Genomic DNA, 24,882 nt, shown 5'->3' on the forward strand with positions numbered 1-24,882 from the left:
GGCTGGTTCTTAATTTCACCTTAAAATTTTCATTGTTGAAGATGATAACCCTGACTGAACACCCACTAAACCCATTTTCAATAATGTTACCCATCCTTCATGCCATCTGCCTCAGGCTTTATTCTGTGTTTGTGTTTATATAACCACTTCCCCATATCCTATTAACCAGCAGTGTGGACACTTTATCTGTATTACATAACCCGGGATGGGCTGTGGATTCTCATCCTTCCTGGACAACCTTCCCTCAGATCTTTTACCGTGCCAGTGACTTTGAACATCCGTTAAGTGGGCAGCTGTGCGTACAAGCACATAGAAAGTTTGATAGGAAAATGTCATGACTCCCTCTGTACTTTTCATTTAACAGTCAGTTTTAAGTGTTGATGTTTCACTTTTAGTTATAAAATAATTCAGATACAGCTGAGGACTTCTCCCTACTCTGAGATGCTAATCATAATGAATGTAGCATTTAATATATAGGTGCATGTTTTTGAATTATTATACAGATATATACATCTATATCATTTATTATAAAGCATATGTTTTCTGTTTTACAGATGTGTATATGTTTTGCATTTCTTATCCTTATGTGTATTTTATATAATTATATCTGTGTACATTTTAAACAATAAGTATCAATGTTTAACATATTATTAAAGAGCATTAAAATATTTAGCATAATAATTATATTATGTTGAATTTTTCTGTATTTTACCACAATATTTCATTCGGAATGTTTGGCTATGTTGGTTTAACTGTTATGGTTTATTTTAGCCCATGTATATAATGAGATTTGTAAACAGTGAATTTGTTTGTTGTGATCTTGCTCATGGCCTCCTCTGTGCTTGTCATCTATAATGAATTTGTTTTGCATGTCTCCTTATGAACCTTTGCAAATCTTGTCTAGAAGAGACACTTCAACTACAATTGCAGGGTGTGCTGATTAGTTTTATGTCGATTTGACACAAAGTAGACTCATCAGGGTAGAGGAAGTCTCTACTGTTAAAATGCCTCCACATGATCTGGCTGTAGGCAAGCACATAGGGCATTTTCTGAATTGGTAATTGATGGGAGAAGACCTAGCCCATTGTTAGCAGGGTCTTCTCTGGGCTGGGGTCCTGCCTTCCATAAGAAAGCAGGCCAAGCGAGCTATGTGAGCAAACCAGTAAGCCACATTCTTCCATGCCCTCTGTATCAACTCCTTCCTGCCTCCAGGTTCCTGAACTGTTTGAGTTCCTGTCCTGACTTCCTTCAATAATGAAGAGTGATATAAAAGAGTAAACCAAATGATCCCTTTCCTCCCCAGGTTACTTGTGGTCATGGTATTTCATTACAGCAATAGTAACTCTAACTAGGATACACACACACACACACACACACACACACACAAATCTGATAAAAAAAAGCCCTCCTCATCTTTAAATGTACTAGAGTAGAGTGGTTCAACTCACTGAAAATTGTACCAACTTATTTCCTAATTTTTCTTCATTTCCTTTCTAATACTTGACATTGTACAAATTTTAAAGTTAAAAAAATTAAAGTATAGTTTTCATGTGGATATCCAAGTGAGGGGGAAAGGGGCTATCATGAACTCAGTTGACTGCTCTTTGAACACTCGACCCTGGTGAGGAGACCTTGCCAGGCCATGGAGGAAGGGGAGCCAGGAAGGCTGCTGAGACCTAACAAACTATGGGAGATGGCAATGGTGGAGAACTCCCCTTTCTGTGGACTATGGACAGAGCATAGAGAGAAAGAGGGAAGCAGGGTGGGACTGGGAGGAGTTGAAGGAGGGGGCTTCAATCAGGATATATAATGAATAAATTATGAAAAAAATAAATTTTAAAAGCGAAAAAATTACAGTGTATTTAATGGTTGCTGGTGATATTTTATTGACTTAAACTTTTCATATTCTCAAAATATGGTTGACAGGAGTTAAACAGAATTCTGTTTTGGTGTTACTGATGAAAGTTTCATACTGGTGTCCAAATCCAGATTTTGTGCTGTCAGGAAGAATATATGACCAACAATGGAGACCCTCAAAATAGAGATTTATTATAAGATTAGGACATCGTTCTTCCTTTTCTTAACTGTGCTAAGAAGTCAGATGACCATCTTTTCATGAGTTACAATTTTCCAAAATAAATTCTTCATATGAATGTTTATTGAACTTTCTTTCCTCATTATGGGCTTCCTTGTCCTTCAGGGCTAGGAGTTTCAGGAGGTGGAAATGTAGCAGGTGTAATGTGTGGAGGCTTCCGGGGCGCAGTCAGGCATTTCTAAGAAGAGAAAACACATGGAGATGAGGAAGTGGTAAGTGTGGATGTCACCTGGCCAAGGACTGTGGTTGTTTCCAGCACTAGCTGGAGATTCATGACAGACAAGGGGATTCAACACTCACTATGGGACAAGAGCTTAACCAAAAGGGGAAAGAGAAGACAAAAGGGACCAGTTGGGGATGGTATTAAGTTGGACTTTGCCATTGATGTTTTATCCAGCAGAATCAGGCTAGCTAGGGCATGTTCTCATGACAATTAAATGAAGAAAGAGCACAGAGGCATTCCTAAAATGTATTTATTTTCAAGTCTCTGCTGTATCAATTCTGCTTTACGAACAAGAAACAAACAAAAACAGTAGCAAAACACACACACACACACACATACACACACACAGACAAACAAAACTCACATGTCTAAACCCATGAGTCTAAAAGACAGAGGATGTAAATCTACAGGGTATAAGGCTTAGATGCAGGGAGGACTTTCATTAAGGCCAATGATGTAATTAATTCATGATGTTGTTCTTCAGAAAGCAAATCTAGACTTACCAACACACCCTGTCTCTGTCTTCAGTGGGCTATGACATGAGCAACTGCTAAAATATTTATGTTCTCTCTACATGTTTTGATAATGGAATTAGTGTTAGTTTACATAATTGCTTTTATCTTTATGACTTTAATTTTGTTTCTTGATTTATTGACTTTTGACAGTTTCTGCTTATTTTCTGTCATAAAAATGAGAAAATTACAGCAATTGTCACTCTTTCCATCATTATTCACTATCTGTAATTAATTTGTTTTATCTTTCATGTTCTCCTATTTACTTTAAGATTTATCTTAATATTTATCAGTTTTATACCCATATGCCTTTCATACACATCAAGAGATTCATAAAACCTAAAACTCAACTGCAGATGATTCACAATGTTGTAACATATATCATTATTCATTTAAAACTGAGAGGCATTTTCAACTCAGAAAGAGAATCACAATCTGTATTAGGGGAATATTTTTGGCCACCCGTTTTAATGAACTCTCTTATCAAGGCTTTTCAGTTTTCTTTTCTTCTTGTGAGTCACCCTTAAACACATATTCCACGGAATCATCTTCCTGGGATCCCTGCCTAATTTTGGTAGGACGTCTTCTTGGGTAATTTCTTCTATTCATAATGTAAATGTGATCTGTGAAATATCTATGTTCTTCCGTTTCATTCCATTCCTTTCCTATTATCTCCATTTTATTGATATTTTTCAGACACACCCAGACTTTTTTCTTTGAGAAGGCTAAGAACATCCTTGTATTTTATTCCCTGCACTCCAAGTAGTTGAATATTTACAGTTACACTTAAAATTATGACCTTTCACCTAGTGTGGGTGTTCCCATTTGTTCTATAAGTGTTCAGTTAGACTTTCAACTTAAGAGATTTGTGCTATTTTTTTTCAATATGAGAAAATTACATCTTATCATTTGCTTGAACTAGGATCTGCATTGTTAGAGAGTCTGTGGAATTGATAGTTTATTAGGTTGCGATCGACTATCAAATGTTTGACCACAATTTGAAATAAGATTTATATTTAATATATTACCCAATACATATGAACATATTACTACATATGCTGAATTCAGAGTTTTTTAATCAGATTCTGTTGTTATAAATATCAGAGACTGGCTGATTATTTTTTAAACAATATTCGTGTTGTTCAGGCTGAGAATCTAAGAGTATGACACCAGCAAATGCTTGGGTTCTGCATCAAAGCTGGGAGAAAAACAGAAAGGAAAGTGATTGTATCCAGAAGAGGTGAAAGTCAAGGGTGCTCTTCTTTTCTCTTACAGCAACCCCATAGTAGCTAATGAAAGCCCTCTTAGAGACAGTGAGATAACATTTATACGTGTATCAGTAGCAGACTCCTCATCACCCAAATACTTTTAATTAAAAGTTTCCATTATTTCTCACTTTGGTGCAAGATTCAGCATGAATTTCGTTGGTAACAAGTCTCATTCAAGTACTGTAGCCCGATACAGTGATTTTTGCATAGATGTTGGCTACTTGGTACATGGAGGCAAGAAGGTCAGAAATTTAAGTCCCACCTCAGGAGCATAGGGGGAACCCATCTCAAATGAGCAAATCATAGCAACGAATGGCTTTCTCATTTCTTATCTTTTCATTTTGCAAATTGTAGATCACTGTTGACAGCATGAGCGTATTAGTATGCACAGGGTGCCGTGTGGCGAGAAAAGAATAGGTGACTCAAACAATGGAAATTTCACTTCTCAGCCTGAGATGATGACGGAAGCACCTGTCAAGCAAGTGTGAAGACCTGAGTTCGGATCCCCAGCGATCCTGCAAAGCTGGACGTGGTAGCCTGTACCTGTCATCCGCCATTCTCATCTCCAGATGAGGGCTGACGACAGAAATCCTAGAATCTTTCTGATCAAGATTCCTGGGTTGCTCAACAGAGGAGAAGAGACCCTATCTCAGACAAGGTAGAAAATAAAAACTGATCATGGAGATTGTCCTCTGAATTCCACATGGTACATGCACACACACACACACACACACACACACACACAGGTATATCAGTTCCAGTCCTAGAGGCTGCAGATATTCATAATCTCAGTGGTCAGTGATTTAGTCTTGTTGGTTTAATGTTCTTTTGCATATATACAATTTACCTTTCTTCATTCAAACGCTGATTTCTCTACCCCACTATCTGTTTTAATCTGGACATTGCATTGTAATGCTTATTTTAAGCATCACCTATCTCAAGTTTGTGTAAACATGCCACCATTTGTTCTCTGTATTGTCAAGAAAACAACCTGCCCCATTGCTGAGTAATGGAGAGAATAAGGTGCAACATCCTGGTCTGGAGGGGAGGAGAAGGAAACAAGTGGGAGGAGTAGGAGAACAGGGATCAGATGAGCAGGAGAGGACTACAAACCAGGAGGAGAGATGAACCAGACCTAAGATATGACTAAAAGCAAGTATAATGGGTGAAATCTGAATGGTAGGAAACTATGTGGTCTTGGAGGTTTAGGATGAAATAACTATTTTGTAGCATTGTGCATTATTAGCTTAATTAAATAAATCCTAGTTTCTGTGTGGTGATTTGGGTATACAGCTGGTTTAGGAATAACCGCTGCTTAACTAAAAGATAAACAAGTAGTAAATATTAATAACCTACAACATAGTCCTGATAAGAATACTTCTCCATACTTATAAATATCCTCCTCTTGCTAAATCTCCACATAATTGAGACAGCAGAGATGTCTCATGCCGCTTTTGTAAAGGTGGAAATATTTTCACAAGAGCTTTATACCCACTGCTTAATTGCCTCTTAAAATCTCCATTTGTAGATGCTATCATACTGTGCACTATGGCTTCAGCAGTGATTTCTGAAGGATACTGTTTAGTCGAGAAGAGTCCCCACTCTTAGCATGGGGATATGACATTGTCATCTACAAATGTGTTGGGCTGCATTGGTAGCTGTCCTGGAAAGCATGTGTCTGTCTCACAAAACTTTTAATTTTGAGGGAGTGAGATAAAGATTAGGAAATATTCAGAGTTTGCTTGCGGGAGGCTAGGAAGTCATGGGCCCACACCACAACAGTGAGTGTGCTCCTACTGTGGACTCATGATGTTGTGTTGTTAAGGCAGGATCTTGCCTACACTTATTTCATTTTATTCTTTTCTCCTTTCCTAACCTTGGCTCTGTGGCATACCTGACATCAATTAGCTTCCCATAAAACAAGTATAGTTGAGTTTCTGTGGTTTCCCACAGCGGCTGGTTTATAAAGAAAAAAAGTCAATATGAGCATTCTCTAAATAAAAGCTAAGTTTAGGACTTTAAAACATTAAATTATGAATGATGCTCATATGCCCTTAATTCTTATTTAAGACACTTTGCTTGCTGTATATGTTTCTGGTTCATGTTTACCAATGAATTTAATTCATATTTTTAATTCTAGTCCAATAAGCAAGACTTTCTGACTTTTATCTGCTGTATTCAAAAGCCCACTTGACTGTACAGCCCTAAGCTGTTAACCTCTTAACTATTTTCACCATCAAGAGTCTCCATATTTCCTGCCGGTCTTTCAGCTCCACCCCACCTCACACACAACCAGGGAACAGGTTTGCCATCGAGATTTTACTTCCCTTATATCCCTTTATTGCTTTTAGAAAATCATTGCAAACCTGTTTTCAAAAAAAAAAAAATCTCCTCTCTATTTCATCTCTCTTATTCATATGTTTCTCAGTTTCCTTTCTTCCCAAGTCCCTCTGACAGAACCAATGAAAATTCACACCGTGCACATTTCTTATAACAGCAATTTTCAACGTTGAAAGTTTACTTATAAGGATGCAAGACGTTATGAGTCGTCACGTGTAACCATGAGCTGCTTCTGGTGCAGTTAGTCCTTTAATGGCCCGAACGTTTTGGACCATCCGACACGCCAGGATTTCCCACGCACTGCTTCTGGGTCTCAGAGTTCTATTTGGGTCCCTGCAGGGCAGTGGAGCAAAGCTCTTCTGTGTGGAGAGAGGGGTTTTCCGCTGTGGCTTTTTCTTCCAGAAAGGTGGTTTCTGTTCCAAATAGCAGAAGCCACGTGGCACCTATCCCCTTTAGGCAATGTGTGAACTATTGGCTTTTTCTGGAATATGGCTTTCCCCTGCCTCTTAGCAGGCCAGCGGTCAGCCAGATTTCATCTTCCCAGGTCAGTGTTGACCATTTCTGTGGTCTGCCCCTTCCGTGAATGGGTTTGAGTTTGTGACCACTCACCCAACCATCAATACGCAGGCAGCTGTTTACAAGCTGAGTGATTTGAAATGGGTTTCCTAAGAAGCCTGTTTTGTTGAGAATCACAAGTCTGATTGCTACTCACAATGGGTAAGAATAATCCGTAGGAGCTAAGGAAATTTGGCTTCTCAGAGGAAAAGGCAAAGAGGTGGGGGTGGGAAGCCGAGTATGAAGCAATTTCTCAAGAGACTCTCCAGCTACCTTAACTCCACAGATCACCCAGTCCCTGGGCAAGCCACCTCTCACTGGAGGGAGTTCACGCTTGCAGGGGGCGTATTGAACCACATATAGCTCCTGGCAATCCCTTCCACTGGCCACTGGATAATTATAAACAGCAGCAAGTTTCAGAACATGGAAAAAAGAAAGAATTCTAAGAAGTTCTCTGCCAGGGCTGCCAGCTGTCTAGGTACCAGAGTGGGCACCGTATAACTGCAAAGCCCTGTGGGAAAGAAACCAGCTGCAGTCACGGTCCCTCTGAGGGTGACCAGATGCAGTCACTGTCTATTTTATTTTACTCTGGATGGAGAAATTGTAGTGACAAGGATTGAAGGGGTCTCTCGGGATTCATCCATGCCACCTACACAGGCAGCCAAGGACTTGCAGGGGAAATATCCCTTGCCAGGCTCCTCCCAGGCTTCTGATAGAAATCTACTGTTTGTTCCCTGCTGCTCCACTCTCAAAAGGAGGGCAAGCCTGTTCCGCCAGGGACCTCCTGAGTCACAAACGCTCAAGCGACAGGGAACTAAGGCTGAAGTCATATACTTGCTGTCTGTCCGGAAGTATATTCATGACCCGGCTAATAGAGAAGATGCTTATGTTTATCCCAGGGTGCACTCGTCAATTATGGAGAAGAGAGCAGCTCCAATTTCCTGCTGTGTCCTCAACTGCCCTTTTCTGGAAGCAAAGTGGTGTGGTGAATTATTCATTATTGTAGTGCCTCAAATCTCCACAACGCCTTTTTGTTAAGGGCTTTTACAGTTTCTGAAAAAATATCACCACACTGTATTCTTAAATGCTGTAGGCATTGTAGAACATGGGAGTCTCATTTAATAGAAAAATAGATGTATGAATCCAGGAACTCATATCAATCAAATTAGCAGAATACACAAAAATCTAGCCAGTGGTCCTCTTTCTGTAACTAATGGAGTGCTGAAGACCTTCCCTCTTCCTCATTGTCTTATTGTGGTTGCTTCTAGAATAAATCCAAGATTTCAAAAAGACTTCAAGAAACTCTTTGAAATTTACATTCTATCTATCTATCTATCTATCTATCTATCTATCTATCTATCTATAATTTAATCAGTTCACACCTCCCAGCTTCTTCCCTTCTCTCTTCCCATTCCCACCATACTTTAAGGACCATTAATCACCCAGTTATTTGCCAGCTTTTAGGAAGACTGATTCTAGTCACAAAGTATTAGCACTAAATGCTGAATGTAACAATCCACTCAAAAATAACCAGACTTGATAAAAAACTAGGTACTTATAATTTATTTAAATCCTTAAGGAACCTGAGTCATTTCTTCTCAGGAGAGAGACAGAGTTAGTTTCAGAATCTTGGGCCATGTCTATCTGTTGCTTTGGATAAGTGGCCATCTAGAATTATTGCCTCTTGAATGACTGGAGTATAAGGATCCAAACGAATGTGGGAGCTGTGCAAACCATCTTGAAGCTGAAACTCTTTCACACTCCTCTACATTCTATTGTTAAAAGCTAAATGTTAATATAAGCTGATCTCTCTGAGGTAGGGGAATCAACTCTGTCTCCTATGGAGGGGCTTCCATGATGTCATGTCATGAAGGACATGTACAAGTGATACTAAGAATAAAAGATGTGAAGTTTTCTGTGAGATGACTTAACGATTTTTTAAGAGTGAATAACGGAAAGAGAAGCTTCTAGAAATGCTGGAAGACGAGAAAGATCCATTGTTGAGCACTGAAATTATAGGTATTAGGAATTCACATTAGTTCAGCCTTGGAAAGCGAACACAGACTCAAGGGAGCATGTCTTGAACAAAGATGCCATTTAGATTATTTGAATATCATTCCAAGCAAGTTATTAAAATTACTTCCAACTTTTCCAAGTTATTTAAAAAGTACTTAAGAGTTTATCATGTAAGAATAAATCTTCTTGGATGAGATAAGGAAGCAGGGAGGATGAATGACTGAGCACAGAAAGGAAAGAAGAAGAAGGACAAGAACAAGAAAAAGAAGGTAAGGACAACTTTCGTCTACAATCAAGCAAACTATCAGTAAGAGGCATCATGGGAGCACTGAAAAGTCAATATTCCAGAATCATTATTTCCTTTTCAGGCTGACTTGTCTCTAGTTACAGGGATTTTTTCATAGCATCCTGAGTAAAAGGAGCAGGGGTTGCCTCTGTCATGAACTTGGTTACCTGCTCTGTGATCACTTCCCCCTGATGATGTGGCCTTGTCAAGCCACAGAGGAAGAGAATTTAGACAGTCCTGATGAAACATGATAAGCTAGGGTCAGATTGAAGGGGAAGAGGACTCCCCCTTTCAGTGGACTAGTGGAAGGGGATGGGGGCAAAGAGGAAGGAAGAGTGGGGCCGGGAGGAGATGAGATGAGGGAGGGGCCTACAGTTGGGAAATAACATGAATAAATTGTAAAAAATAAAAAAATAAAACTAATAAATAAATAAAATTTGCCTGATTTTTAATGGTTTGAAATGTGTGTTGTACAGAGGGAGTAAAATGACCACAAGTACAATCATAGTGTCAGGACACACATGTGCCATGATGCCTGTGTGATGGTCAGGTGATGGCACACATCTGGAGGTCACAGAACAGCATATGGGCTTTTATTTTCCTCTTCTTCCACCTTGGGGTTCCCAGATGACCAAAGCCAGGTTGTCAGCCCAGACACCAGGTACCTTATTTACTGGCCCACGCTACCTGACAAAGAAATCCAGAACCTTGGAGAGCTACAATGGACTCCCGGACGTCAATTCTCTCTTTTTACATGTTGACAGAATGTAGTATCCATGGGAATGGCAGTGTTTCTAGCTTCCGATTTTTCATTTGAGACCAAATCTCACCATGTAGGTCTGGCTGACCTGGAACTCATTGTGTAGACCAAGCTAGCTTCAAACTGAAGGAGATCTACCTGCCTCTGCCTCTCAACTGGGATTAGAGATATGTGCTGCTGTGTGCAGTTTCACGTGTGTGTGTGTGTGTATATATATGTATTATTTTTTTTCAACCTCTGGTAGCTGAGTCTCTTGGCAGCAGAGCTGTGGCTGATTCCATTTGAAAATAATATTGGATGTCAAGGTAAGCTTTGACAAAGGAATATGCTCCTCTGAACATCTCTTTTGATCTTGCTGCCTGGACTCCATTGCTGGAGACAGGCTAGTCATCTTGACATCACAGATGAATAGCACAGAACACAAAAGTCATTTCCTAGGTGCATATATAGGTACTTTGCTCTCTGATGCTGGCATTAGGGAGCCTCTTTGTAAGCCTTCACTAACTCCTATGCTTGCTACTGTTTGAGAAAAATATCTGTGCAATATAGTTCACCCAGCATAACTGCATATCTGCTAAGGATGCCAAATGGATCCCCTTATTACAAGAGCTAGGGATCCCCAGGGTAACAGTTCATCCTGCTCTCTCTGTATTGCTGTGAGCACAATGGCAGTTTTAAAGAGAAAAGTGAGGTGCTCAAGATCAGGCAGTTGCAGGTCTCAACACTTCAGCCATGATGCTTTCTATGAGTAGGGCAGAGACCCAGTGAAAAGGATCAGCAGCACAGCCATGCCGTGGTGCAAAAGGCCTAAATTCCAAGAGTGTCTCTGCCCTTCTTAGTGTGACAAGCATTGATAATTTCATAGGCCAGAGTCATTTGGCCTTCAATTCTGTTTGCGTTCTCTGTGCTCTCCTAGGCTTGGAAGTGTGGAGTTTAGATAAGTGGGTCAAGAGGCCAAATTCCAGCATTCTGGAGCCTCACTTCTGCACGATGATAACCGGGAGGTGGTAGTCATTTGGTGTGGCTGGAGTACCTTCCTCCATTTCCCAGTAATGTTCTCTGAAGGTCCAGCTGCTGTTACCAAGAGCATGATAGCTGCAGGAATGTTAGAAGATCAAGGGCTTGAGAAGCTACTTATCCAGCTGTAATGAAGGATGTCCTGTATCTCAGCCTAAATAAGTGCATGCATGTGTGCACACGTGCATACAAACACATAGGCATTCACACTAGGCACACACACACACATACACACACACACACACACACACACACACACACACACACATGGTGGCCCACCATTCTTCTGAACTGTCATTCTCTGAGCATATCTAATACTTCCTTTTCACAAAATGGAGGCTACTATTTCCCATTTAGGGGGAGAATGGGCAAGAGACATATCTTCAGCTGCTGAACTGCCTCACTCAGATTCCTTTTACAAATAGCAGTGGTTTCCTTACTGACATGAGTTAAAAAGCCTTTCAATTGAAATTGTTGAAGTGACAAGATAAACGGGTACATTCATCTTAAAGCTTGGAAAATACACAAGGGAATAAGTGTCTGTGAGAATTAGAAAGCAGCCATGAAAATCCTCAGCTTGAGCTAAATATGCAAATGCAGTGAGCAGACTCAATTTTAATTTACTTACAAGAGAAGCTAAACAGCATAATGGTCAGAGCCAGACACTCATTGTTTCCTTCTTTCTTTTAATCACCAGGAGTTCTCCTCCTTCCTGTCTTCCTCCACATATCCGATCATTTACTATCTTGCATTTTCTTTCTTGAATATCAACTCTTTAAAAAAAAAAAGCTAGCAACATAACAAACATAACATAATGACTTTCAGTTTGGGCATGGATTATTATAATACTACCTCAAGGAATTTAGTAAGAGTCCAGCAAAAGAAAAGGCAGTTATAAATAATAAATAATTTAATAATATTAAATTTATATATATATATTTAAACATTGTGAGTGTGAGGGGATCTGGATGAAACATTTTTCTTGGCAAGTCAAACTGTTTGGTGATAGCTAAGCAAATGAGGTTGGAGGTGAGTAAGGTAGCTTAGGGGTAGAATGCTTGCGTAGCCTGTGTATATGGCGCTAAGTCTAACCTCTGGTACCATAAAGCAGGCAGGGGAAGAAAAATCAGAAGAAAAAGAGAATAGGAGGAAAGGGATTTGGGGATATGCAAAGTAATAAAAATATTTTCTACTTGGAAAAATAACGAGAACCCCAAGCTACTTGAAGCCTCCCTGTCTCCGAGAGCTTCCTGAATAGTCTTTCCAGATTTAACAAAAGAAAAAAGAAGTAGGAAAAAAAATGTAGGATGCCCGGTTAAATTTGAATTTCAGATGAAGAAGGAATTGAACAGAATATAATTATACTGGTGACTATTTGCTATTATCTGAAATTCAATTTGTAATCCAGTGTCCTGCCCTATATCTGAGAACTCTATGTTCCAGGACACTTACTGTTTCTGTGTGAGCACTGAAGGTCTCCAGAAGCTTTTGGTTTTTTCTTCATTAACATACCCTGTCTTACTGAGCTGGAAGGACATCCCATTAGAAATGCTGGAATGGTCCAACTTAGGCTCCAAAAGAGAGGGAAGGGCAAATAAGACTTCTTGTTCTGTATAATCTTTCCAGAATTGTACTTTTAAAATATCATGCTTACATTTGCATGACTTTACCACTTTCTTCAAGACATATTAGAATAGATTTCTCTGATCAGATTCATTGATGGTATTATACTGAGTCACGTAAAATCACCTTTTCTTGACATATTTAGCCTGAGGAATGACCTGGACTCAGACTTCTTCATTTCATTCTGTTTTTTGGTGAAATTTTTACCCTCAGTATAAAGCACAGGGAATCCTCTCTTCATCACAAAGCTCTTGTCCCTATTCAGACCCTTAGACAAATACGTGCACCCCCCTTTTTTGTCTCCAACCAGTAATACTCATAAGAAAATATTAGAATGTCACTGTTGCTTAACTTTTCTTGGTGTGTGTGTGTGCGTGTGCATGTGTATGTTGGGGGAGATGAAAAGAAAACAACTATTTATCCAGATACAGCAACAACAGAAAGAAACAAAAGAAAACAAGTCCATCCATAAAGTTGGACTAATGAGTCCACAGGGGTCACCCAAAAGAATGTGAGTGAGGTCATTTTCCAGGACGATTGGTGGCAGGGCACTTAGATGGTCATGGATAAGGGTTACACATGTGATCATGGTGAGAAGGTGCTTACAGGAACACAGTGAAGAGTCACTTAAAGAGGTGAGGGGCTACTTTAGGGAGCATGGATAAGAGGTTCCTTACAAGAACAAGGATGATGGATTTCTTAGAGGAACACAAGAGATGCATTATTCTAGGAGCGCAGGTGACTCAAAAGTAGTTCGGTCACCAAAATGTCCCACATGAGCATGGCAATGATTCACAAAAGCTGTGTCATTGCACAGTGTCCCTTTTCCCCTCAGTCAGCCTTCCATCTTCTATACACTATAGTATTCTCCTTCAAGACTGCACTTGGTGGGCAGGATAATGATTGCTGGTTGAGCCTCAGGTAAGAGTCTGATGACACCCATCTCCCTAGGCAGGAGCTAGTTATGACTGTATTGTGCTTATTTCATCACCATGGCTGCTGGACCTAGAAATTCTGTACATCACTGTAGTTGCCTCATCATAGCCAATGGTCATGTGGAGAGGCCTGAAGGAAACCTACACAATAGCGACAGTTATTACAAACGGGTACTCACTTTGAAAATCACGCTGAACATAGGAAAACTGACCAACTGCAAAATAAGTTGGAGAAAAGCAGCTGAGTAATTATACAGCACATATATTTTTGGCTCTTAGTAGTTCATAACCTCCTATAATGATAGCTGTCTTAAATTTAGAGAGAGTGAACATTGATAATATCTGAAATATGTTAGCTAGAGGGTTATTGCCAAAGTGGGGTGAGTTTCTGTTGTGTACAGTCTGGCTCAGATGAATGCTTTGTCTTGGTCAGTTTTCTTACTGGATTGCATCCAGACCATATTTTGAAAGTTAACTATGGGATCCTCAGAATGATATGCGAAGAAAAAAGACTCTTGTGTGTATACGACGACTTAGTTTATTATCAGTAGATTTGATCATGTGTGTGTTGGTAAGAAGCTGCTGTGGAAAGCTAGACAGAAATTCAGTTTTTGAAGAGTGTTAATGTGTGACAATCTATTGATATTAGTGATTTTGTAAAATTTACCTTTTGAGTTGAGTATACCAATATGAGGTGATGAGTGATGGAGAACAGTGAGGTGCTGGGATGCAACACCACAGGCAGCTAGAATAACTCAACCTGTCATCCCGTGTCTCTATTTTTACACGATAAATAATGCCTATATCTTTTCTTGCATTCACAGTCATTTGGGGTGTGCGCCTTAATAATCACTGTTACCAGTTGCTTGTGCCAAGTTACGATGTTTTAAATGTACAATAAACCTTCTCGTATTAACATACATAAGGGATGCAGAAGCAAACTGTTCATGTAGAAATGGTCATCGTATGTACACTGACCATTGAGGCTGAGCTTGCTGTGATCCGTTGACCTCTTCATGTGTCCAGTTGTGGTTTTCTATGATGTCTCCATGTTTTGTAAATAGAAGTTCCTTTCATGAGGGATGGTAGTTGTACTTATTTGTGGGTGTAAGAGAGATTTATGATGTAGTTAAGAAGTAAGCTGGTATAGCAAAGAGGCAGAATCAGGCCCTCTTCTGTTATCCACGACCTCACTAACCCTGGGAAGAGGAGCAGGTTTCTAATACCAGGCATGGTTCCGCTCCTGTAGGCCTTAAATCCTATTAGACAATGGCTGCTTACCACTAACATATGCATGCCGTTAATGCACCTTTTCCAGATATTTCCCAATGCTGGTCATTGTTGTAATTCACAGCTGTCACAGCTGGGTAGGACTATTGATTGCTTCCTTCCCTTGACAGCTTTCATAGCACTTTCTGATACTATAGAATCTAATCTGAGGAAGGAAGCTTTCAGGTTACATCCAGTTTGAAGAATCCCATTCCTTTATTCTGTAATATATATATATATATATAATGAATATAGTAAATGTTTATATTATTATATATTTATTATACTATGTATTATATATTTATATGTGTTTGATATATATCAAATGTACATATTTGAGTGAATGATATTAGTCATACTTAAAGCCAAGTCAAATGCATCCCAACTCACTAATATAGAAAAAAGAAACATAACAACCCACAATGAATATAGAACAAAGGACCATTCTGGAAGTCTCTCAGTTATGGAAAAGAATCAAATTACAGCTTAAAAGAAATGCACTGAAAAAACAATGGCAGTGAAAAGGTAAAGTAGGAATTGTCATCCGGTAGACTTGGAAACGAAGAGCAGATCTTGAGATTTAAACACAGAAAAGTGCTCGGTCTTCACCAGCGGCTGAGGATGTGCTCCACGGCACAGCTTCTCACACACCACCTGACTGCTTATGAAGCCCAGCAGAAGAGCATTAGGTGAACCAATTGTCATTTTATTCTGATAAATGGAATGATTCACAGTAAAGATATGGGCAAGATGATTTATGTCTCAAATATTGTTACACCAACATGTATAAATCAAAAACTAGTGGGTGAGCAAAGAAATTGAGAAAATAGAGCTTTGAAGTTCTTTGAGGCAAATAAAAACAAAGAATGACGATGCAAATAGTGTAATTAATGTAGTTTACCTACAAAATTAGCAATTTAACAGGTAAATGATTAATATTAGGTAGCTAATTAGATAATCATTTGGAGATGTGAACTCTATAAATTCTATTGTATTTTAAATCAATATTTGCATTAGGCCATGTAAACATTTAAAATGTTCATAGGAAAGAGTTTATTGTCTACATTTTTTTATTTTAAAGAAGAATAAGCATTTGAAACCATTGTGAATATAATTTTATCATTCATTTGTCATTAAAATAGGGAATATAAATAACGCAAGAGCTAAGAGAGAAGTTAAACTGTAATGAATAGTTAAACTTGTTAAGCATGGATCACATACCAGGCCATTGCCAGTGCACTTTATATATGTTATGTTTTACCCTATAATAATTTATTTAAAATATTAGTCCCAGGGCCCCTATGTGTCATCGTTATGATTTGTCTTTCTCCCCAGTATTAACTCACTCCTTGACATTGCACAGTTCATCTGTGGGTTTACCTGATCACTTTTAAGTTTCTGCTGTAACAGAAGCTACCTGAGGGCAGGATCTGGCCTGGATTCTTTGCCACAGCCTCCAAGCATGGAGACCAATGTCATGACAAGGCAGATTCTTCAAATACATTTGTGACTTTTCTGAGGCAGATTCTTATATCACTATTATTTCTCATAAAAAAAAAAAAACAAGTGTGGCAGAATTCAGAAGCTACTGGCAGTGGCACTGGTCTATTGCAAGATCAAATCTTGTCTCATGGTGCCTACTCAGTTCAGCTGTTAATCACTGTGCTAAATATACTTTTGGAACACACAAACAATAGAATCAGTAAGTTAACCAAAATTTTTAATCAAATTTGATTCACTGAAACATTTAGAAAAATGGCTCAAATACTTCTTCTTATTAATAAAGAATAGAATGAAATGTAATAAATGACACATCAGCCTCATGAAGCCAGATAGACCAGAAACTATAGAAATCAGTTGCAAATGTGGAAGTGAAAGAATGAACAGAGATCATAGGTTTTTATGAATAATAGACAAAGTGCAAATGTTGAACAGACAGCATTTTGAAACAAATGATACGTATTGATGTTCTTCATTTACAAATTAAGAGTACAGTTCAGTTTCGCTGCACTGCCCAAGGGAAAATAAACACTAACCCTACCTATAACTATAGATCAACCTATCATTTTAGAAGAAATGAATAATGAGAAGATCAGTTAGTCCACAAAATTTAGCTCAGATTGTCTCATAGTTAAAGCCACAGACAGTCTAAATATTTTCATTCTAAATTTCAAAGAGCAAGAAAAATGACAAATCGTTTGGCTTTGGGCAGAGGCTATGATTTCAAGTTGGTTACCTGGGAGACTCTGATGACATACAAGCTCCTCCCCCACCAGGTATTCTGTATAGTAATTGCAAATTAATTATTCATGCAGTAATTATAAAATGCATGGGGAGTCTAACTGTGCCAAGGATGTCAGAAAACAGTCACTCCCATGCATTTGATGGTCAGAGTACAATGGGATAATCTTTTGATCAGTGCAGCACGTTCTGTAGGAAGTAGATTAACATTGAAAGGTGTATGTCAAGAATGCTCATTTGAACACTATATAAAAAGGAAGAAAACCAATTATTTAATGAAAAATTAAATTATGGTGAGTAGATGCCCCACTGGATATTTCTTTCCTTGAGATAAATCTAAAACCTAATATTATGACCGTCAGGGCTGTTGGTTGTAAAGTATAGACACATAACAAGTCCACAATTCAGGAGTTATGTCTGACAGTAATTGGGATTTCGGCTGATATCTGCCTTATCCACAGATTCTTCATTCTGCATTCCACTTCTTTACATGGTAATCCGTTTACCATCGTGGAGGCTTCTTGTAACACCACCTCCATACCTTTCCCGCCTTGACTGTTTACATCTCCCAGCCCTGTGGTCCACATGCCTTGCACTCTTTCTATCCTCCAGAGAGATCCTCTCTGCCCTTCTGTCCATCCTATATGTGTTTGTTTGTAACACCCTGCCTTACCTCCTCAGACTAGATCCTACTCAGTCTTGAGCTGTCGAAGGCATTCCTTCTATACAGAGTCCTCTCTGACCCCCATGTACGTGGGATTCCTCTAGTGCTGCAGAGCACTGGGAACAATGAAAGACAAAGCACAATTTTCCTCTGGCTGATAGAAGCCTGGCTATCCGGGGTCACCTGAGTTTCTGTCAAAGGGGGCCTTCTGTTTATACCCACAAGAGTGGCTGCCCCCAAGCTCAAACATTTAGATCCCAATGGCATAGAATGCCGCAAACATTGTAAGAACCGTATTTAACAATATGAAAAAAAAAAAACTTGGATTCCACGTATGAAATTGTCCTCCATTAAGTCAGAGTGAGTACATAAATAGAAAAAATAAAAGCATTTTAAATAAATACTCTTGATCTGAATTCAATCATTTGTTACTTTGAAGTTGACAGCAACTTTGTAAATAGATTTTCTGACTCTGTGTTCTGCATCCTGTACCCCCTTCTTATTTACACAGGAAGTGGGCGGGAGTTCATTCAGGAGCCTCCCGCCCACTTCCTGTGTACTTCCTAAAGACTCCTTACTGATTCTTCATCGGAACCATTCACTTCTTGATCTGTACCTGCAAGTACTGCAAAACAACTGGTAATTTCTTTTTCATTGGGTGTTCTGCCCTTGGGATATTCTTCCTTTGTTTGTAGTCTAGCTAAAAACTTTTCTTGAGAGTCAACTTAGATTACAACGTACAGGAGAAGTTTATTTGTGCTCCTCTGTTTGTCCACTGCCTTTCTTAAATTCTCAAGCAGTACTCATCAACATATTGTCAGTGCCCTGTAGTATCTCTGCTTTGAAGTTTCCAAAAGGTGAGGTTTCTACTCTTTAATATGTATATATATTAAAAATGGCACATGTTTAGTTAATAATTCATAAGATACATACAGAACGCATTTCTGAGAACTTGGATGTGAGGAAAAGACATTTTTGATTAATTATAAGTAATCAAGATTAATGAAGTGATACAATTCCAAATGAAAAAATCTTAGAAATCATTAGAAGATAATGCTATACAAAAAGCATTGAGAAAATCAGAATAATAATTAGACTGCTAAAAAGACCCATTGTGAAATGTTCAGACTGGCATCAGTGGAATGGAAAAGCTTGCTTAATTTTAAATATCATTTCTCACAACATGCTCACCTGATATCATGATGGCCTGTCAAGAAGGTTTTTATTAAAAGGAAACCTCTTTGTGCGGAGCAATTAACTTCTATCTAATTTGTTATAAGAATATAATATTGAATGCTTTAATATTTATTTAACTTATATTGAGTGTAAGTTCCAAGTAAAGAGCTGGAAGTCATGCTTTTTTTTTTTAAATAAATTTGTCACTTTTGCTTCCATCATGGATTTAACACTGCATCATTGCATCATTGGCAGGGGAAGGAGAGGTGAAAATGCAAGAACAGTCTACAATCTTTCAACTACCAAAAACACAAATAAACCTAATCTTATTGAATACTTACTTTCTTCCTATTTGCTTCTATTCTGCACATATGATTTAATTAAATCCTTTTCAGTTCTCTATTAGTTGTGTGTTATTACCAGGGTCCTAAGTTTTAAATAACTTGTTTCTTCACATCCAGGTAGAATGGGTTAAGGATAGGGCTGGAATATGAATCATCTGGCTTCAGAGTTCTGGTAGGCTGTACCAGAACAGTCACAGAATGGTCTTGCTTTGTCTGCTGTCTTCCTTGTATTGTTGACTGAGCTGATGGACACAAGGTGAAAAGCAAATTTTCCATTTTTTTTTTGTGTGTGTGTGTGGGCATGGTTTCAATGCTTTATTTGAAGTAGGTGCTTCCTTCTTTGCATCCACTCTTATCTCTGCCCCCTGTTCCCCATTCCCGATGAAGGGGAGGAACTGCCTCTCTCCAGAACAGCTTGACTCCCACCATTAATGACAGGATGTCTCTGGCAGGTCTAGCAAGATGCTGTGATAAAGACACCCATAAAAAGAGGTCAGAGGAAATTGCTCATGTTTGCAAAGTTGACTACAAAACTTTATAGACAAATGTGGATCACAGAAAGTCAGAAATTGTTCACTCAGTAGGGGCTACTGAACAGCCCCATCATTGTGATAGGCTAGTATGAATAGTTTGATTGATTTAAAAATCATTTCCATGCAGGATATTGTTCTGTCCAGCCTTAGCCTTCCAAGGGCTTGTGTCACTATTCCTGACTCAACCACTTGATTTAGACACATACAACTATCTCATGATCTCTTCGAAGTCTTTCACACCATCGTCTACAAGGTGAAATCCAGAGCCCCCATCCTTTTCTGTATTTGTTGTTAATAGTCAGTACACCATTAGCTATAAATACTACCAGACTAATCCTAGCAGATATGCCATACCAGGCCCAGGGCCTAGGCTCACTACAAAGCAGACTGGTGTTGGGAACTTCATCTTGCAACATAATTAGAACCTGGATATTGCTTCTTGGCCTTTTGGCTAAGATCAAGTGTAGAATTTGGATATCTTGATGCTCGAAGCGAAATTTGCAGTTTTGGAGTGACATCCTAGGCCTTATATATGCAAGCTAAAACTGTGGCTTCTCTCCACCCCAGCCCCATGGCTACTCTCTCCCTTTGTGCCACTTGAGTGCAATTGGCTGTGGCTCTGTAGCCCAGTGGTTAAGGGATCAGTATTTGGAATCAGAGACGGGTTCAAACTGATGAATGGTTGTACAAACTTGAGCTTGTGTCTTCAGTACCTTGAATTCCATTTTTCTTTTATGAGTACTAATTTGTTTGGGGCAAGTAGGTATGAGCATTCATTTGGGGCTTATCAGAGACCCAGGATTCTGTGAAGCTCTTCATTGTACTGACACATACACTCCTTCTGAAGACAATCTGAGTGGGTGATTTTTTTTTATGTCTACTTCACTGAATTCACACTCAGCCTTACAGCCACGTATAGTTGGGGGCTATAATGCTGCCTTTAGAATGTAATGAAATAATTCAATTGTATTTTATATGCACAATGTCTACAACACTACCCAGGACAAAATTTTCACTCAATTATATTTGTCTGTCTTAAATCACCTTGCAATTGCCCTTATGTTTTTGCTATAATTATTGGTGCATATTAGCATGCCTGGGTCCTCATAACATCCATTCTCAGTCTTGTTTTTGATACCAAGGCCACCTTCTTCTTCTTCTTCTTCTTCTTCTTCTTCTTCTTCTTCTTCTTCTTCTTCTTCTTCTTCTTCCTCTTCTTCTTCCTCTTCTTCCTCTTCTTCTTCCTCTTCTTCTTCTTCTATCCTGGTTTTTCATGACTAAATATGCCTTTATTTACACACATACATTTACACCCATACATTTGATGCCAAATATTCCACTGTAAGCTAATTATTATCCTATTACATTGCTTGCCACACAGATCAGAATCTTTGTTCTTCAACAGGAGACCAACTAAAAATTTGAACACCAGATACATAGTTCACTGATTATGGTCAAATCTGAAAACTTTAAAACCTCAGCTCTGGCTTTTCTACTTTCTAATCAGCCCTTCTTCCTGGTGACTTCATATTCAGAGTCTGTCAATTCATTAGAGCTAAGGCAGAAAGCTAATTATTTTAGCTGAAAAAGAAAAGAGAGCATGGCAGAAATCACCCAAAGATGGGTGGTGACTTCACTCATCTTACCCACTCCAAGAGATTTTATGTTTCTGGGGACACAGACAACATCTGGGACTGTCCTACCGAGTTACTTTTTCTTACAATGATTTTCTCCTTATATATCTGCCAGACTAATCTGATGCGAGCCCCTTTTAGAGTGGCCTTTTGTAGGAACACGGATTTAATCACATTAATAGCTTAAGAGGACTTCTTAAGAAGGTGAGTCACTTAATCTTTCTGAACCTCAGTTTCCTCATTTATGAAATGAGAATAATATGAGGATCTAGTCTAATGAAGATAATTATGCAGTGATCAAGGACAGAATTATAGGCTTAGACACCATGGGAAACAGAAATCAGAGCGGTAGAATCCCTTAGGTGCCTGCATTGTCCTTTCTTCATTGGAAACTCAAGACAGAGAGGGGAAAGATGCGGAAAATGCTCCTCTCTCTTAAGAGCCAAGAAAAATACAATTGAAAGGCAGACAATAGGCAGCAGTAAGACTCCACAACTTCCTTCTGAATTTCTTGCAAAATAGAAACCTTTGCTCCAGCTCCACTCATCTTCTCCTACCGAAACGTAAGTCTTTGTTATTCCGGGGCCTTCACAATAGGATGACTGGAGAGCCTTCCACTTTTCAAAGCCTTCATTATTTTAAAAAATCTCCATTAAGGTGTCATTTCCACCTCCCTGCTATGTCTCTTTTGCCTGCATTTGATCCTATTTTATTTCATTGTTGAGGTCATTTCTCGTTGGTGAGCCATACACTACCTCACATTACCCCAGGCTCTTAAAAACACGTGCTCAGTTCTTTGTGAGGCTCTGCAGAGTGCAGGAAGCATAAGGAGCCATTGGTGGTGCTGTGCCTCTTTACACAGGACCTGAGAAAGACTGGAGACCAGGATATTGGGAACCTACAGACGACTGGGCAGTACTGCACCCAAGGACAGTTGCATTCAATGGAGGCAGAGTGGAGAGAAAGCCTGAGGTTACAGTGGTGAGGCTAACCCAGTGTGCAGGAGTGGCCTTTGGCACTGTGGTGATGGGGCATGCAAGTTGACTGAAAAACAGCAGCTTACTCATTGGGGTGGGCGGATAGGAGAGGCTACAACCTGTGAAAGTGCCCTGAGAGAGAACCAGACTCTGGGGATGGTTCAAAACTCCCCTTTGACCAGGTCTTTAAAATGGTCTCCCTGACCTTTATCATCTTGACAGACTCGGATATCCTCAGGATAGCTGCCTAAAGATGCTGATGGAGGCGGTCTTCCCTTCTCTTGTTCTTTTCTTCCTTTTTATTTTTATTATTTTTTCCTGCCAGCATTTAATTGCCACCTTCATTTCCTTTTGAGACTCAAGACATCTGCTTTCCCGGTTGAGAGGTGCAGTGCATGATGAAGACAAAGAAAAGATGAATGCATCTGCTCCCCCATGAGTCAGTGTCTCTACCCTCCTCCTCCCCCTCCTTTTAATTATTCACCACAGTCCTGCTTCTTTATCCGCTTATCCTCTCATCTCAGTGTTCATGTCACATTGTTATTCTTAAATCATACTCACTGGAGGGGAGAGAGGGTTGTCTAGGACTTAAAATATGGAGGTTACCAACTTATAATGCATGTATGTAAAGCAGAGCTCCACAGTGCTTCCTCGGGCTCTTCAGCACCACTCTGGAATGCTACGCCAGAACTGAGCACAAGGACATGAAAGTTTTCCATTAGTCTCCCAGCCTTTCTTTCTCTCGCTACCCCTCCCACAGATGAGGACCTTTGAGCACAGACGTTCATAAATTAAAGTGTGTTGTTAATTATTCTTAGACACCAGAAGCAGTTCTTTCAAACAGAACATATATTAGACTTCAAAAAGAGTTCTATTCCCAGCTTTTTCACACTAAATCTTTGGTGAATTTCTAAAGAAGAAATAAAAGACATTTCCTTAAAACAATAAATGTACCTATGTAGAAAGGCTTTATTTTTTAATGGCTAAATAAAAAAGTCTCAGTTTTGCTGAATTCTCTCAGGGGTGGGGTTATATCACTGAAGACAGGTGGAGTCATTTCTTACCATTCTAGTCTCTCTCTGTCTCTCTGTATCTCTTTCTCTCCCTACTCTGAGATGTTTTTCAATCCTTTATCCCAGCATTTGTTTTTATTCCACACTTAGCCATTATACATCATGCCAAGTATTGCTGATTGATAAATGTTCTCTGCTTTCAAAAGTTCTTGGAGTTTTTAAAAAAAACAAGCATTAATTTAATTAAGTAAAATATGAAAATAAAACAACAGGAGCAGGTGTGATAGCACAGCTTCAAGATATAGGCTACAGATCTGGGAAAGTAGCTCAGTGATAGAGCACTTGCTGAGCATGATTAAAGCCCCGAGTTCAGTCTCCAGCACAAGAGGAAGACAAAGGCCAAGGGACAGCAATAGACTATAGCCAAAAAGTCCCCAAATGAATATAAGGAGAGCAAGTATTCTTGCAGTCTGCTTACTGTATTCTTCCTATGAATGGAGCTATATGAGGTACTAAGAAACTGTGAGGCAATTTCAGTCTCGGAGTTCTCAGTGTTTTGGTATGCCGGTGTTTGATGCTAAATGCTGCACAGCTCTAGGGACTTGAACCTGACAGGCTTGGCAGAACAAAAATGAAGAAAAACAGACAGACAATACACAGAAAAGCTGGGATTGGGTGTGCAGGCTCTTAACTGGAGAAAGCACGGTGTTCTGCAAGTTCAGGCTGTTTATCAAATAGAGTTGAACAGAGCAGCAGGGTTACTGAATACAGCTGAACAAGGAGACGGGTATTACAGACAAGGAGAAAGGACTTATGGTATTCATATATGGCTGGATCAAAGAGATAGATTTAGCCAATATTGGTATGCGTGGTCTTTGTAGAGGAGCAGCTTGAGGGCTATAATTATCCAGGCAGACAAAGCTACGGTAGACATTTTCTGCATGTGCTTATCAACAGACCAGGAAGGAAGGCTACACATTTTCCCATAGGGCAGAGTCCTTGCTGGCCTTGGCACACATTCATTCACTTAGGACTTCACTCACTCCAGGCTTCGTCTACTCCCTACAGTTTAACATTTACATTTTAGAGGTGGTTTTAATCTTTAGCAAAGACAAAGCCTCAAGTTCTCTATTTCTCATACTCTTTATGTAATAGATATTTAATTGGCTCACATCTTTGTGGGATCATTCCAGACTTATAACTCAGAATACCAAGGAGTAAACCTTGAAAAAAATTGATTTAAATCATTTGTCCAATGAATTCCTGTCTGTATTCAAATATAAGAATCAATAATCTGAAAGAAGTAATTATGTAAATATTTCTTTTCTAGAACAGTCAAGACATAATGAGAGGTATGTATAATATAGAGAAATAAAAAACTTATAGTCAATTTTACCTTAT

Source organism: Meriones unguiculatus, chromosome 17, assembly GCF_030254825.1.
Source record: "Meriones unguiculatus strain TT.TT164.6M chromosome 17, Bangor_MerUng_6.1, whole genome shotgun sequence".
Taxonomy (NCBI): domain Eukaryota; kingdom Metazoa; phylum Chordata; class Mammalia; order Rodentia; family Muridae; genus Meriones; species Meriones unguiculatus.